Source organism: Neltuma alba, unplaced genomic scaffold, assembly GCF_004799145.2.
Source record: "Neltuma alba isolate B1F8T4 unplaced genomic scaffold, ASM479914v2 tig00010173_pilon, whole genome shotgun sequence".
Classification (NCBI taxonomy): Eukaryota; Viridiplantae; Streptophyta; class Magnoliopsida; order Fabales; family Fabaceae; genus Neltuma; species Neltuma alba.
Genome location: NW_021635116.1, coordinates 4,189 through 22,984, shown reverse-complemented (window position 1 = coordinate 22,984; position 18,796 = coordinate 4,189). Strand labels below are relative to the sequence as shown.

The window sequence follows — 18,796 nt, the reverse complement described above, 5'->3', positions numbered from 1 at the left end:
CTCACACTCTCTGTTTCTGTTAGTTGATTGTTTTAATTTCGCAAAATATTTATAACTCACCTAATTCATCCCCTCTTGGGTGAGACTGCCACTAACATTTGGTATCAGAGCAGGTCTCTTCAGTAAAGACTTAACAGTCCGAAGAGAGATCCCATAGTAGGATTCGGAGACAGCGTGCTACCCGAAGGGTGTTCAACATCCAAACTGCCTGGCTTTAATGGAGAAAACTATACCTTCTGGAAGATGAGGATGAAGATCTTTATCAAAGCGACCGAGTATGGATTATAGGACGTGATCAAGCATGGTAACTACATTCCTATGAAAACCGTAGACAGACAGCAAGTACGTAAGAGTTTCAGCGAGTTCGATGAAGAAGACAGAAAGTTGGTGACTCTAAACGACAAAGCCATCAACATACTTACCTATGCACTGAGCCAAAGAGAATACTTCTGAGTTTCCAGTCTGGAAACTGCAAAAGAAATGTGGGAAGTACTAGAGATAGTTCACAAAGGAACCACCGGTGTAAAATAGAGCAGAATCAACACTCTCACCACAGAATTCAAGTTATTCAGAATGAAGGATGAAGAGAGTATTCGAGACATGGAAGTTAGATTCTCGCATCTCATAAACCACCTTACAGTACTAGGGAAGAAGTATACTCAGGAAGACCAAGTGAGGAAAATCTTAAGCGGTCTTATAAAAGAATGGGAGCTGAAAGTAACAGCCATTGAGAAAACAAAGGGAGAATCAATTGGCTCAGTTGCTGCACTATTTGGAAGCCTTGCAGAATATGAGAGCAAGCAAAGATATAAAAAGGAGATGAATGAGAAAAACTGCAAAAGTATTGCTCTCAGAACTCAAGAGAGTGAAGATGACAACGAAAAAGACCTAGAGGATGACGAAATGGGTCTTATTGTCAGAAAATTCAAGAAATTCTACAAGAGCAAAACCGGAAGGAAGTTCCAGTCAAAACGCAGAGTCTCCACATCTCAGAATGAGCCAAAAGAACTAATTTTCTGCTTTGAGTGCAAAAAGCCGGGACACATCAAAGCAGAGTGTCCCCAGCTGTCTAAAATGAAGGACAAAGAAAAGAAGAAAGAAAGGTTTAGAAAGAAGAAAGCCTTTGTCACGTCAATCTGGAGAGATAGTTCTTCAAGAAGAAGAAGAAGAAAGTGACGACGAAGAAACTGCCAACATCTGTCTTGTGGCTCAGGAAGATGAAGAATCAGAGATAGATAAGGTAATCACTTCTGAACCCTTCTATGATGAATTACAATCTGAATACAATGCATTACATTTAGAATTAGTAAGAATTGCAAAGGAGTTGGTAAGCTCCAAGAAAAGAATAAAATTTCTGGAGGAACAACAAACAAAGCCGAAAGACAATGAAGTTCCACCTCCAGTATGTATGGAATGTGAACAGAACAAAAAGAAAGCCGAGGATCTCACGAAAACCTTGGAGAAATTCACTAAGGGTAGTGAAATGCTCAAAGTGATTTTAGGAGCTCAACGATATTCAATGGATAAAACTGGAATAGGATATGACCCTGTTCAAGATAAGACGAAGAGAAAGAAGAAGAGTAGTGGTCGATCGTATCTTACCTTCTTTAGAAATACTATTTATTCCTCTAATCCTTTTGCACTATGTTCTTATTGCAACCGTAAAGGTCATACAACCTTTTCTTGTTATCACAGGAAGAAAGGAATTTACGGGACATTAAAATGGATGCCCAAATGTACTTATGTGCCTAGGACAACTCATACTAACCAAAAAGGACCCAAAAAGGTATGGGTACCTACAACATGATTATGTTGTTGCAAGTCTGCCTCAAAGCGTCCCGAACGAATAAATGGTACATTGATAGTGGATGCTCCAGACATATGACTGGTGACACTGAGAAATTCACATCACTCAAACCAAGAGAAGGAGGCAAAGTAAGCTTTAATGGAAATCAATCTAGAAGAATTGCTGGAATTAGAGAAATAGAAAGTAACAAAGGAATGAAGGTTGAAGATGTGTACTACATGGAAGGTCTGTGTCACAATCTACTCAGCGTTAGTCAGAGTACCGACAAAAACAACTGGGTGATCTTCAATTCAGAAGAATGCTTAGTCATAAGCAAAGACGACTTGCCATTGAAGAAAGAAGAGTTGAATATAAAGCTGAGAGCTCCAAGGGACCGTAACTGTTATACACTCCAAATTAACTCAAAATCTTCTGAAAATTGTTTTATTAGCAAAAAGGAGGAAAGTTGGGTTTGGCATAAACATCTTGCACATATTAACATGAATCAACTTTCAAAATTAACAAAAAGGGATTTGGTTGTTGGTTTACCGAAAATTCAGTACGAACATGATATTATTTGTGATGCCTATCAAAAGGGTAAACAAACAAAGTCTTCATTTAAATCAAAGAAGACAGTCTCAACCGAAAGGCCACTCCAAATGCTTTATATGGATTTGGTTGGTCCGTCAAGAGTGAAAAGTTTCGGTGAAAATCTGTAGACTCTTGTGATAGTTGATGACTATTCGAGATTCACTTGGACTTTGTTTCTTTCCTCTAAAGATGAAACGTTTAATGCATTCATTGTTTTTGTCAAAAAGGTCCAAAATGAGAAAGGTATTTCCATTGTGTCAATCAAGTCTGATCACAACAGAGAATTTGAAAACAACAAATTCGCAGACTACTGTGACGAGCATGGAATTGATCACAACTTTTTAGCACCAAGAACTCCTCAACAAAATGGTGTTGTTAAATGGAAAAACAGAGTGCTCACAGAAATGGCAAGGGCAATGCTGAATGAGAAAGAAATTTCACAAGTATTCTGGGCAGAAGCAATGAGCACGGCTTGCTACATCTCCAATAAAGCTTACATTAGAACATTGCTTAGGAAAACACCATATGAGCTATACAAAGGAAGAAAGCCTAACCTAGCTCATCTAAAGATCTTCGGGAGTAAGTGCTACATTCACAACAACAACAAAGAGAATCTCGGTAAATTTGATCCTAAAGCTGATGAAGGTTTATTTCTTGGTTACTCTAATCGTAGTAAAGCTTATAGGGTTTTCAACAAATGTACTTTTACAATTGAAGAATCAATACATGTTGTATTTGCTAAAACTGAGCCGATTTCAAAACCTCTAAATGATGATGCTGAGATCGTTCAAAATTTTCAAAAACTGGATTTAAACAAATTTTCAAACAAATTACCTTCAGAAGAATGTTTAGAAAACAAAAATGATTTAAATGAACCTTCTTCACCAGAAATTTTGGAGCAGCCTAAAGCTTAGAGACATAACCGAGACCATCCTCTGGAACAAGTCATTGGTAAAGTCAATAAAGGGGTCAAAACCCGGAGACAAGTGTTCAATAAAGTGCGCTTCTCTACATTCATCTCACATATTGAACCTACCAATGTTGACGAGGCCCTATCCGATGAATTCTGGATGGTTGCAATACAGGAAGAGCTTAACCAATTTGAGAGAAATCAAGTTTGGAATTGGTACCCAGACCTAATGATCATCCGGTCATAGGCACCAAATGGGTATTCAAAAATAAGCTCGATGAATCTGGGCAAATCGTCAGAAACAAAGCCAGATTAGTAGCTAAAGGATAAAATTAGGAAGAAGGCATTGATTATGAGGAAACCTATGCTCCAGTGACTAGATTGGAGGCCATACGAGTACTCTTAGCATTTGCTTGCATAAAAGATTTCAAATTATATCAAATGGATATTAAAAGTGCATTTTTGAAAGGATATATTTTAGAAGAAGCTTTTATCGAACAACCTCCTAATTTTGAAGACTCAAACTTTCCTGATCACGTTTATAAACTGAAAAAGGCTTTATATGGTTTAAAACAAGCTCCTAGAGCCTGATACGAACGACTTAGAAATTTTCTAATAGAAAAAGGATTTGAAAGAGGCAAAGTGGATGCTACTTTTTTCATTAAAAGAAGTAGGAAAGATCTTTTGATTGTTCAAATTTGTGTGGATGATATTATTTTCAGAGCTACTAATGAAGATCTTTGTCAAGAGTTTGCTAAGCTAATGCAGGGAGAGTTCGAAATATCGATGATGGGGGAACTGAATTTTTTTCTGGGATTACAAATCAAGCAGAAGAAAAATGGCATATTTATATCCTAGACAAAGTATTTGAAGGAGTTACTAAAGAAATATGAATTAGAAAATGCCAAAAGTGTAAAAACTCCTATGAGCTCAACCATCTCGTTAGATGCAAACGAAAAGAGCAAGGACGTGAATCTGACCAGATATAGAGGAATGATTGGCTCATTACTCTATCTCACTGCTAGCAGGCCAGATATTCAATTCAGTGTGGGAATGTGCACAAGATATCAATCAGCCCCAAAAGAATCATATGAAGAAGCCATCAAGAGAATTCTCAGATATCTTGTCAGAACTCAGAATTTGGGAATCTGGTATCCAAAGAAGGGAGCAGAATATCTAATGGAATACTCAGATGCAGATCATGGAGGATATAAGACGGACAGAAAGAGGACCAGTGGACAATGTCAATTCTTCAGAGGGTGCCTTGTCTCGTGGTCAAGCAAAAAGTAGAATACTGTGGCAATTTCCTCAACAGAATCAGAATATGTTGCCACTGCTAGCTGTTGTGCTCAGATTCTATGGTTAAGACAACAACTACAGGATCTAGGAATCAACTTGAGAGAGATTCCAATCCTATGTGATAACACGAGTACGATAAGTCTGTCCAACAATCCAGTCTATCATGCCCGAACTAAGCATATTGACGTTCGACATCATTTCATTCGAGATCATGTTCAAAAGAAAGATGTAAAAGTAGAATTCATTTTCACGAAGCCTCTAGATCAACAGAAATTGAACTACTTTAGAAGAGAATTGGGAATGGTAAATCCCTATAAGTTGTAAGAAATCTCATATTATCTCTCAAATTTGAATCTTTAGATTTAATGTTTTGATGATTAAATGACTAACTTAAGTATCGGAGTGGATAGAAATTTGTTTTGTAGGAAGCTCTATTTTATTGAAGAAAAATAGAGGTAAACAGAGTATGGAATAATTGAACAAGACATCGATAATCATGATGCCATAAAAGGAAAATTTATCGATCACCTGATCGATAAATGCAGCATGTGAGGAGAAAGAAGAAATTCAGAATGATGATTATCGATAAGCTTATCGATAAGTGGATTATCGATCAGAACATCCATCAAGAGCGACAAGTTTTTGAGACACTTCGTTCAACTTTGGTAAGCATTAATCGATAAGCTGATCGATAACTTGTTAATCGATCATATGATTGATAAAACAGACCAGGTACGCATTTCCTCTATCAATTTTATCTATAACATGTTCGATAATTGCTTGTTCAATAACTTGATCAATAATTGTCTTCAGTGTTCTTGTGTGTTCTTCATATTTATCGAACACATGATCGATCATCCGTTGATCGATAACATGATCAATAATTCTGAAGTTTATAACGTTCAATTTTTGAAAACCCCCCATCAGTTATCGAACCCTAGCTCAAACAAAACTGATCCCCTGTTTCATGTAATGGTCTGAAATCACTATTCTATTAAATTTCTGGCTCCCTTCCACTCGAATCCATCTCTGCCACTTACTCGATCTCCACTGAACTTGAAATACACTCCTTCAATCGATTAATTCCTTAAAAATCCTTCGTACCTCAAAAATGGTGAGAGTGAAGCAGCTAAACGTTGAGAGGGAAGAAAGCACTGAGAAATGAACTCAATCAAGCGACATTACTCCCTCGGGTACTAAGAAGAGGTATAGACTGAAAGTGAGGGAAGAATCATCAAAGAAGAGAGGAGTCCTTAAAATCCAAGAGAGTCGGGCCGAAGAGCAACCCACTCCTCAAAGAAAATCTCCCCGGTCCAAATCCAAGCTACCAGTAGTCACTGAGGAATGGAAACTGAGTCAGATGAAGGAGCCTCAATTCAGAAAGCTGTGTAGACCACCTTGAGAGTTCCCATTCCTAGGCAACCAAGACAGAGAAAACAGAGAGCCAATAAAGGTGTGTCACGACAGATTCCTACTGAAGGTATTCCATCTGATTTTTCTGAGCTGTTGATTGGAAACCTAGATAAAGATGTGAATTCGGCTAAGTTTAAGATAGATTTTGTAAATTAAAGATTATGTTCTGTTGTGTCTGTGGATATGGAGAGTTTAAAGAAAAATAAACAAATTAATTTGGACTCGAGTGACACCCTGGAATATTATTCGAATTGGTTGATTATTGGTGGAGAATATTGTCTTAAAGTAGTTAAGAAATTCTACTGTAATATGGAATCAGTAGAAGAATATGATGACTAAGACAATCTGATAGAAGATTATTTAAAGGTCAAACTTAGAGGACGAACCTTCCATATTACTAGTGCTAAGCTGAATGAGTGGCTGGGAACCCAAGAATCTGTGAGAGGGGGAGATATGAATGATATAAAAGCTTATAAGATTTTGATGCAGAGTAATGACTACCCCAGAGAGCTAAACTTTCCATATAAGCAAATGTGTGATTATTATAGAATAATCCACTATATCTATTCGAGGAGCATGATCAACAAATCCAGGAGCTTTTCACATTTAACTTAAGATGATTATTTGCTGCTGGCTAGGATTATCAGCGGGGATAAGATCAACATTGGGGATTGGATCTATAATGAGATGAAGGATTTTGTTCTTAACAAATCCAAGTCTACACCAATCCCCTACCCTCAATTGGCCACATACATCCTACAGGCAAATAACATTGCCCCTTTTGAGCTGGGAGAACTCAAGACCAAAGTTCCTGCTTTTGGCATCACCCAGCTCAACAAAATGAGGATCCTTGTACCCTTCAAACCTTTACAGAAGAAGATTCAGAAGGATAAAGGGAAACAACCAACTATTAGCACCTCTAGAACCCAGAATGAGGCCGAATCCACTATAGCTCCCTCTCGTACCCCTGGACCATCATTTCTGGAGAGATCAATCAAGGAGATGTTCCAAGCAAAACTCCAAGAATTTGAGAGGAGGGTTTTACACCACAGCCAAAGACTATAGAGAAGTCTCAGACAGAAAATTTGAGGGCATTTCCAAAATCCTAGATCTTCATCGACAAGCAATGATGGTTTTGGAAAAGGAGGTTTCTCAGAGATTCGACCATGTTGACAGAGAGATCTGAGAGCTCAAAGGGATAGTGGCCTCTCTCTGTAACAACTTCTCTGCCCCCAGCACTACTTTTAGCTTTTGAGGACTTACTATCTCATCCCCCATCTCCTCCTCACCATGAGCCTACACCATCTACCTCTCCTATACCCACTTCTCCGATTTCCACTTCACCATCTATACCCCCTACCTCTCCCACTCCTTCTACCACTTTAGGCCTTATCACTGTTCCCTAACTAGTCCCTTCTCTACATTTTCCACCATTCTCTCCACTTTCTCACCTTCCACCTCTTCCTATTCTACTGCTCATGCCTACTGTGTCTACTACTTCCCCTTCTTCATCTGATGCTGATAAAAAGGGGGAGAAGGATTCTGCTGTTCAATTCTGTTGTTTAAGTCTTTTTTATTTAGTTTTTGTTATGTATGTTAGTTTCTCACAATTGTGTAATTTATTACTTACTGATATGACAGCTCATGTTTATCAGTTAAAGTTTCTTTTGTGCTGCCTTTCTGTCTCATTTTGATTTGTCAAGAGTCTTTGTTGTTTTGATTTTACTGTTATCTGATACTACATAATTAATATTCCTCACCTATGTTTTGTCATCATCAAAAAGGGGGGGAATGTTAGGATTAAGGTTTTGATGATAACAAAGTAAGTAATATGCGTTTCAATATGTTGATCGATCATCTGATCAATCAAGGACTTATCGATAAGCTGAGAGATAATATCTCTGTACAATCAAATAACTTAGTAGAAACTTTGATCGATAACTTGTTAGATAATGTGTTGATCGATCAATTAATCGATCATTGTTAACTTAGTTTTGTATAAAATTCTGGAGTAAATTATCGATCACTTGATCGATAATCAAGATGATCAAACATCAGTTAGATAAAGGAATACAAATTTGATAGGCATTTATTGATAACATGATCGATGAGAAGACAGATAAATGGTAATGCGCTCTACTCATTCTATGTTTTGCCTTAGTCACCATTTATCGATAATATGATCGAACATTACTTCATAACACTCTCTCCAAGTACTTATTTCAATAGCTTATCGATCAACTGATTGATCAGCAAATTATCGATCATATGATCGATCATCGATATATTGCTCTTAAATCATGGTTCTTCGATCACCAGATCGATAATCAGACTATCGATAATATGATCGATCATCGCACTTACATGTCTACCTTGTTTTTCACATCACATGATTGACAAATCAGTTCTTTGACTTTACGGGATTAAACCTCCTTATCGATCACTTGATCGATCATTCATTAATCGATTACCTATTTGATTAACCTACATAGCCTGTGTTTTCACTGAATATACTTTTGCTTATTGTTTATCGATAAGGTTATCCATCATCTATTTATCGATAATGTGTTCAAAAATTATTGCTTTAAATTCTGTTCTATAACACTTTGTTTATCGATAACCTGATCGATCAACAAGTGTTCGATCACTTGTTCGATCATGGAGCGATTTCAGTCTAAACTTCAACCAGTCATGATGTTTCTCAAAATTTATCATCTATTTCATTCGAGCTTTTCTTAGCCTTCATGTTTGTCTTAATTCTCTATTTAAAGAGATTCAAAATCAAAAGCGACCTTGATTTTCTTTTTCTCTGCATATCAGTATAAAGTCACTGTTTCATTTTATCGATCACTTGATTGATAAATCATTAATCCATCAATTGATCGATAAACTTAGTTATCTATTTCAAAAGCTCTTACTCTAAATAATCGATAACCTGATCGATCAACCACTAATCGATCAGTACTTCGATCAAGCATGTCTGGTTATTACTCAGCACATTTAACAACTGATTGATTCTACTTGTAAACTATGAATGTTCATTTTATCATTTGTTCAGTTCTGCTTTTGATCTTACTCTGCAAAGAAAAACTTATTGAATTAATGTATTATTGTAGATTATGAAGAAAAACCAACGGCTCTCCAATGGTTATCTAAGTAGCCTGTAACCTACCTTATCAGAAGCATTAATGGCGGAAACTGTTGCAATTGGGAAAACACGCAACCGAACTCTCAATGGCTAGAAGCTCTTCCGTCTAACGGTTACTAAACAACCTCAACTATAAAAGGCGCGAAGAAGCATTAAATGAACAGATTAAATACATGAACTACCCTCTGTTGATTATTTACTGTTACATTCAATACTCTATTCTTCCATATACCGAGCTTCAGTGATTATCATTTATTCACTCTGTAAGAGAGTTTGTATCTTTTATCATTAATCACATCTTGTGTGAAACTCAAGAGTGTGGACTCTTGAGTGGGTTTGTAACCTTACGGGTAGTAAGGGGGAGTGATTGAGAGTATCAATTACTGTACTGCGGCACCAAGAGCCCGATCAATCTTGGAACATAGTGGAATACTCAGAGGTGTTTTGAGGACTGGACGTAGGTCAAGTGGTTGAGACCGAACCAGTATAAATTCTGTGTCCATTTTTCTATGGTAAAATCTCTCTAACTCACACTCTCTGTTTCCATTAGTTTATTGTTTTAATTTCACAAAATTTTTATAACTCACCCAATTCACCCCCTTCTTGGGTGAGACTGCAACTAACAAAATGGACTCTAAGGTATAATAGAAGTAAGGTGTAACACGTAATGCTTCCAAATGCATACTCTGAAGGGCTAAAGGAAGGATGTTTCATAAGGTATGCTTCATTGCATTTAGTTAGCTTAGGTCATCAATAAAGGCTCCCAAAAGTGAACACGACCTGGATTGCACTGCTATACTGCATCTCTTGGATTCGGTTATAAATTTCTTGCATTTGACCCCAAGGCGTAATGACATGGTCAAATCAGACCTCTAATATGAAAAATGCATAGTAAATAGTAGTTCCGTAAATCAACATCCTAGTTATGTTTTTATGAGCTTAAGGCCAGCCAAAGTGGTCAGAAATGGTTCTAAATGGACTCTAAGGTATAATAAAAGTAAGGTGTAACACGTAACGCTTCCAAATGTATACTTTGAAGGGCTAAAAGAAGGATATTTCATAAGGCATGCTTCATTCTCCTCTCCAGCCGATGTGACACTTCACACAATTCATATGATGATGCATTGTTTAGCTTTATTGAATTAGGTGATATAGTATAGCCTTGTCAGAAGGATTTTTGAGCCTAAACATTCAATTATAGTGTGATTTTCACTTGTTTCAACATGCTCTTCAAAGCTTGTTCTAGTTCTTTTCACTGCTACCTCACTCATGTGCAAATCTTAATATGATTAAGGTATTCATTTTATTAGCTAGTCAGATCAAATAACCTACCCTTTAATGAATATATCCTTTGTCATCCCTTTAAGCTTGTTGGTCTTTTATTTGATTATTTATTATATACCCTTTTTTACAGGAATGCATAATTTAATTTAACCCACCCTTCTTGGAGCATTATCACTAAGAAATTTTCGTTGTGCAGTATTGTATCTTCATGATCGCATATATACTTGTATAGTTAGGGTGTAAGGAGGTTAAAGAGAAAGAAACAGAAAGAAAGATTTGGGGGGGGGAAAAAAGGGTCTTACACCCTATTTGCTTGATAAAAAGATCACATATCATTGAATACTACACACATTTTTCTACTCCAAATTGATTTACATTAATCATACCCATCCATTCTATGCATTCTTGAGAACTTGCATCCACACCTTGTACAATACAAGCCTCAAAGGCCTCTTTATTTTAGAGTGCATATGTAATTTGGTGGTAGAGAATTAGAATTATTACAAGCCTATAGTAGAGCAACTGAATAAGCAAACTGAGTGAAGAATAACCCCATGCTAGTGAGCTGAGTGATACACTTTATACCCCTTTGTGGCTATCTCTCTTGAATTCAATCTTGCCAAGTTCTATATCTTAATATGGATTTCTTTACATATGATTGATGACTTGGATTGCACACTTGGTCCCTAGGTTGTATTTATTTTAGTTTTTGCAATTTTTTATTAAATTCAATTTGTCTATTTATTTTCAAGAGGATTGCAAAAGTTTAAGTGTGGGGGAAGTTGATAAATGCAAATTTTATAATTAAATAGATACAGATTTTAGGTTATATTAGACTGAATTTATAGATATTTTATATCTATTTAATTTATTTTATATATTCTCTTTCTAGATCTAAATATAAAGATATAAATATATTTTTCAACAAAATCTTCTTATGTCATTCATATTTTTGCAGAAAATATAAAATAAAATAAGAGATTTTAAAGGATGGGATCTTAACTGTAATTATATTCAATGCAAAACACAGAGATTCGGGGTCATTAGCTGTGATTGTCCCCGAAGTACAAGAAGGAAGCCACATGTGACAGACGCGGCGCGGATGCTGGAGATGAGATTTGGGTCCTTAAGCGAAATATTCTCTGCAAGAGAGCAGGGCTCTTAATCATAATTTATTCTAAAATTCAGTGACAGGATTTAAACTCATGTAATACATATTTTTATCTTTTAAGAGTCTTAAAGGACCAGAAAAACTTCAAATATAAATAAAAGCCTCAGGAACTACTCTAAGACATCCAATCACAACTTGAAGCTATCAAGAGTAAGAAGTTCTCAAAGTATTGAAGTTGAGTCAAATTCTTATATTAATTTCCTTAATTTCTTGTGATTGTTTATCATGGTTGGGAATTTTAGAATGATAATATTTTTGAATATCTTTATGTGTCTCTAAATTCACAATTGGGGAAAGGATGTAGCCCACCGGGAAAGTTAGTTTCTTTTGTTTTTTTTTAAAACTCTTTTCTGAATTTCTTTTTATGAATATATTTTAGTTTTTTCAATTATATCTACTTCTTTTGTTCTTCATGTTGATTTTATAATTGATTACCATTGAATCAAATTTATGGCTAATCTTAATGGACCGAGAGGTGAAGAGAGAACATAGATATAGAAAAATAGACATAAATATTTAGACTATACAATTCTAGATATTTATTATGGTCATGACTCTAGAATACTCTAGGATTCATTACTACATCGATTCTACGCACTTGCGGAGTGACCACATGTTCTCGAAACTCAAAATTAATTTGAAAATTGCAATAGACTTGCGGTAATAAAATTTCTTATTTGGACCTGAATGTAATTTTTCTAATTTTTAGTTCGGAACCACCAAAAGAATCTGAAAATAATTAAAACTCGTCAGAGACTGATCCCATGGACCCATATGGGTCATAATTTACGCCCCCCCCCCCCTCCCTCTTCCCTCGTTTTTTTGGGGTTTCATCCAACGGGGGTGCGCGTGTCTTTCACACACGCGTGAGCGAGGCTGGCCTGTGTGGTACCTTAATTCAATGAGCTGAATTTTATTCATGCATCACTAAGCCCTTTTTAATTTGCGAGTGAAATACCTCAAGCATTTAAAACAATACTTTGGAGTTTTCATTGGAGCATATAAAATAGAACTGTAGATATTTATGCGATGTAGTTAAATCATAAAAAATTAAAATTAAGCTGAAGTATACTTTTAGTCTTTTAATTTTATATAAGCTTTTATTTTGGTTTCTTGACTTTAAAAAGTAAACTTTTTAAAATTAGTTGATTATTGTTTTAAAGCTATCCTATATTTCCACAAATGTCCATGATTAAACGTGGCTTCTTGATATTCTCTTTCAATCTCGCTCGCCATTAGAATTACTCAACAATATCCATACACTAAATAAAATAACATGGGTAGTTGTGATTGGTCTGTTAATGTAGACCCACTAGGCGACTTGCCTCAAGACCCCGAAAAGTTACATTTCGAGTTGGCATCAAAGTTCAAGGAGATAAATAAAATAACCTAATTTAATTGAAATATGCAAAGTTATTTATATTTGACTATAAAAAATAATATTTTATTTTATTGTCCTTTTTCCCTCTTTTTATTTTGTTGACCAATTAACTAATGAGGTTGACACGCTTCATGTTTATTTTGTTGTAACCCAAATTGATACTGCTATAGTTTAAAAAGAAATCAAGATGCTTCAAGTTATAATCAAAATCATAAACATAAAATTTTTAATATAATTGAATGGTACATGAGTGTGAAAAACAAAATGAACCCCAATCATGTTGCCAAGACACTTTTATAGTACTCCTCGTTTGATATACGTCTATATTAGCATATCTTGCGAGTAAACTGAAATTTAAACCTTTATAATTAATTCGATGATAAAAATAAAAGAAAAGGTTTATAAATTGACGTTTTGAAGTACAAAATATTGTTCCCACATGCATCACGTTATTCATATTCTTTAGATGGATTCAAGAAATATCCGTACGTTACGTTACATGGAAACGCGTTTGACTCATACATACGTGGAAACTTCTCTCTTTTGGTTGGCTATAAATGCAAGTCTAGTTCACTTCCCTAGCTACTTCAAAGCTTCAAGAACTCAAGTCTTAACCCTATACGTAGTCACAGAAATCGCGAAGAAGAGAAATACACACAAAAACTTCTCCAACATGACCTTCACAAAAGAGATTATGGGTCAATCTATGGTGGAAGCATTTCGTTTTGATGCTTCCAAAGGGCCATTTCACTTGAAACGCTGCTGCAGGAAGCATAGAACTTACTTGTCTCCCACTTTCTATTGCTCAGTTCAAACAACAAAGGAACAGAAGAAGAAGTTGATGCAACAAACTGTCCTGCCACTCTCAACTTTTACTCAGGATTCTGAGTCCAGGAGAGACCTTAGTGCTTGGAAGCCGGCATCGGAGACGGCGAATGTGACGGTAACCGCCGCAGTAAATATCAAGAATAGTAAAAATGTAGAGAATGAGATGATGTCCATGATGCTTCAGCATTTTGAATCTTTCCGCAAAAACATGTCTGAGAAGGGCATGGTTATGCAGTTAATGAGTACTGAAATAGACCCAAGTAAGTTTTTCTTTCTTTGTTTAATTCAATTATCTCTTATTAGTAATTACAAATCATCTTAATATTAGTTCTAATTTCTTAATTTTTACTGTGTGAAAATGAAGGAACGATGGAGCCAAAGGTGAGCAGAAACGCCGTACTGAAGTGGATGAGGGACGTGAAGGTGGGGGCTCCCAGGACCACTTATAGAGTAGAATTTGATATAGATCCAGATTTTGGGTTACCAGGAGCAATCACTGTGGTAAACAAATATGAAAAAGAATTCTTTTTGGAAAACATTGTGATTGAAGGCATTCTTCATTTTCCCTGCAATTCCTGGATTCAACCTGAGAAACTTCATCCAGAGAAGAGAATTTTCTTCATTAACAAGGTAATATATAAGTGCACGTTGTAATATGATGTTCTAATTTCTTTCTTGCTATATATCAACTTGAGACTTATGGGTTGATCTTGCATCTTTTAAACAGGCTCATTTACCTTGGGAGACTCCGGTGGGTCTAAGAGAGCTAAGAAAACAAGAGCTAAGGCAGGCAAGGGGAGATGGAAAAGGAATAAGAAAGCATGGTGATAGGATTTATGACTATGATGTGTACAATGATTTGGGGAACCAGACAAACAGGACAAGACTCAAGGCCTATATTTGGTGGCCATCATCAATTCCCTTATCCTAGGCGATGCCGAACTGGTCGTACTCCATGTGTTTATGGTGAGTACTCAATCCTAACCCTGGCTTCAATGCTTTTCATGATTTAATTATGAAAAATAAAGTTTCCCTCTAATCATACCAGTAATTACAGTGTTGGTTTTTTCAGAATGCTCGTTTTAATTATTTGTATTAAAACTATCTTGGTAAAAACCCTTTTTGATATGTGTAATCGACAATGATATTATGAATTTAGGAGACAAAGTGAATTAGAGTTTTACATTAAATTAGAATCAAAGTAAACTTCCTAATTAATTCTTATATTTAAGACCAAAGAGAGGACAGGTTTTTTGTTATGATTTATGTTTATATTGATGGTTGCAAAATAAAATTTTATTGATAATTTCTTATCATTTATTTGGGACTTCATGAATAAAACAGACCAGAAAGCTGAGACATCGGTAAATGCATCCAATGAAACATATGTGCCTAGAGATGAAGTATTTGATGGCATTAGAATGGAAGCTCTCGATGTGGAAAGGACAAAAGGAATAACTCGCAATCTTCTCCCTTTCTTCAAAACTTGTGTCACAAAATGTGGAGATTTCAAACAAATTTCAGATGTTACAAACATTTACAATGGAAAGACATGGCATGAATTGAAGTGTGAAGGTGTGAGCAATAAGATCCAAGCTCGTTTGGATGATTAATTCAAATTTAGTACCCCAAACATCATCAGAGGTATGTATTGTTATTTCTGTATATTTAATTCTATAAATTTTACTTCATACTAGACTTTTGAATTGTCTTATGTCTTAATTTAGTACGCAATTATCAATAATTGCAGGAAACAACAGTGGCTTTTGTATAAGAGATGAGGAACTTGGCCGTCAGACATTGGCTGGAATGAACCCATTAAGCATAAAAAGGCTTGAAGTGAGTAGAATAGTCTAAAGAATTTTTTTATCTAGTTAAAAAAACGTCAAAAACAACAGAGTAATTAAAAATGTATCCTAACTTCTTACCTCTAAAATTTTGTAGACCTTTCCTCCAAAGAGCGATTTGGATCCATCCATATATGGTCCTCAAGAGTCTGCTCTCAAAGACGAACATATTTTACCTCAACTCCATGGAATGTCAGTAGAAGAGGTATCATTTTTTCCCCTGAAAATTCCTTTTTTAAAAAAATTAGGTTCAGAAAACTTACAATTGAATGTGTGGAATTCTTAACAAGCAACTGTAATTACTTTTTCTTCTTATTATTTTGTCAGACATTCGATCTAAATATCGTTTTATTTTTCTTTTCTGTAGGCATTGGAAGAGAAAAAGTTATTCGTATTGGATTTTCATGATGCTTATATTCCATTTCTCAAAGGCATAAATGCCCAAGAAGATCGGAACGCTTATGCCACCCGAACCATATTCTTCTTGACACGACTAGGAACTTTAAAGCCTATAGCAATTGAACTTAGTCTTCCACACGGATATCCAAATCGTTTTTCTAAACAAGTCCTCACCCCTCCAGAGGATTCCGACTCTTATTGGTTATGGCAACTTGGCAAAGCACACGTTTGCTCTAACGATTCCGGTGTCCACCAACTTGTCCAACACTGGTAAGTAATCCTATAAACCTATTCTTCCTTGAGATATTTAAGGTTCAAACTAATGAATGAATCAAATTTTAATGGGTAATTAAACTTTGGAATCATCTTGGAACATACAGGTTGAGGACACATGCATGTATGGAACCTTTTATTATAGCAGCTCATAGGCAACTGAGTACGATGCACCCAATTTTCAAACTTCTAAAGCCTCATATGAAAGGCACCTTGCAAATAAATGCCTTAGCTCGTGACGCTCTCATCAATTCGGGAGGCATTATTGAATCTGATTTCTCTTGTGGTAAATACTGCAACCACATTGTTTCTGCTGCCTACAAAGATTGGTGGCGATTTGACATGGAAGCCCTTCCTAAAGATCTTATCAGAAGGTTTGAATTCTAATATCACATTTAATTTCTTAATCGCAATTTGTAATGTTATGCTAAACAAAAAGATTAACTAAATGAACTGTTCATCATGCAGAGGATTAGCTGAACCTGATCAGACCAAACCCTATGGACTGAAATTGCTCGTTGAAGACTATCCTTACGCAAATGATGGCCTTCCTATTTGGTTTGCAATAGAGAATTGGGTTAGGACCTATGTGACCTACTATTATCGTGACGGGCTCATGGTTCAATCAGATAATGAGCTTCAGGCTTGGTATGGTGAGGTCGTAAATTTGGGCCATGCTGATCATAGAAATGCAAATTGGTGGCCTAAACTCACAACTCCTAGCGACCTCATTTTTATTCTCACAACTTTGATTTGGATTGCATCAGTTCAACATTCTGCAGTGAACTTTGGGCAGTACCCTTATGGAGGGTACGTCCCAATGCGTCCTCCACTGATGAAAAAGTTGTTGCCTAAAGAAGATGACCAAGAGTACAAAGAGTTCATGAAGGACCCACAAGGGTACCTTTTGAGCTCAATGCCTGACTTGTTTCAGACCACAAAGTTTTTGGCTGTGGTCAATATTCTTTCACAACATTCCGCAGAGGAAGAGTATTTGGGAGAAAGGAAGGATCTTTCAGATTGTTCTAGCGACCCTGAAATCATAGAGGCCTTCTATAGGTTCTCAGTGGAATTAAAAAGAATAGAAAAGGAGATTGAGAAGAGAAATAAAGACCCAAATTTGAGAAATAGATGCGGGGCTGGAATTCCACCATATGAGTTGCTCATGGCTAGTTCTGGTCCCGGAGTCACTTGCAGAGGAGTGGCTAATAGTATAAGCATATAAACATAAAATAGTTTGAAGAATTTACTTAGGAAAATGTTTTTTTATTTGTCCTCAACTTGGTCAATTACAAGTTTACAGTTTGGTTAGGAAAGTAGCCAAGCTTTATGTCTATTTAAGCAATTGAAATTAGGCATGTGTACATGACATGCCTGTAAAGGAAAGAATGACGAATAGCGTCTTTGAGACACTATTATATTGTTGTATACTGTCATAAACGGTAAATGAAATCATATATTGTTTCAATTTTTGTGGTTCAATTTGTAGCTAAATGCAATATCTAAATACACCATAATTTTATTGACAAAAGTTTTGTGAATCATCAAAATCAATTTATACATTGAAAGAATTGAATCTATCTAAATCTCAAAAGCGATGGATTAAGTTACTCAAGTAAAAGTAAAAAAAAAATCTATAAGTTGAATAGTCAGTTCTTCAATCACATATGAAATTATGAACGGAGAGGGGAAAAAAACTAACAGAATAAAATAAAAGTTCGCACGACTAGATTGGAAGGAATTATTTAGTAATTTTAGGTCTTTTTAGTATAATTAAGCAAAGTTAAGGAAAAGTGGTGATAGAGATTATTAATTATGAAATTTTTAGGAAAAAAATGGTCCTCATTATTAGAAGAGAAAAATAAGGCCAAAAAGGAGAAATTTTATAAGACTAGTGGGCTTTCCAACAACTTTCTCTTGCTTCACAAGCTTCATTGATGGTATAAACAACGCAAAACCTAGTGATGAGTTTATCGGTCTAAGTTGAATTAATATTCACTAAATTTCAGGACACTTTCACTGTTAAATCTCCCAAATGCACAAAACTCAAAACTCAAATATTCCTTAACATTTAAACAATTCCTACTTAAAATGCAATGATGACTCGTGAAATACCTCCTAAAAATATCTCAAATACCTGTATTAAGGAGTCATCAGTGATTTTTTGGAAAGAATTATATTGTCTCAAGTATATAAATAAATTGAGGGGTTAATATCATCTTTAGTCCCTCAAATTTGTCCTCATTTTAATTTTGATTGCTTAAGTTTCAAATCTTAGGTCTTGGTCTCTCAAGGGGAAATGATCCAGATTTTTATTAAATTATAGGGTCCAATGTTTTAAATGAAAATAAACTTGATGGACAAAAACCTATAATTTGAAACTTAAGGGACTAAAACCAAAATGGAGCAAATTTAATGACAAATAATTATATTAACACATAAATGGAAAATTTGAAGATATGTTGA

At 35.5% G+C, this 18,796-nt stretch overlaps 1 pseudogene; it reads left to right on the top strand.

The window, feature by feature from the left end:
* Positions 1-13,921: 13,921 nt before the first annotated feature.
* Positions 13,922-17,639, top strand: LOC114754614 (linoleate 13S-lipoxygenase 3-1, chloroplastic-like; annotated as a pseudogene).
* The last annotated feature ends 1,157 nt before the right edge of the window (positions 17,640-18,796 follow it).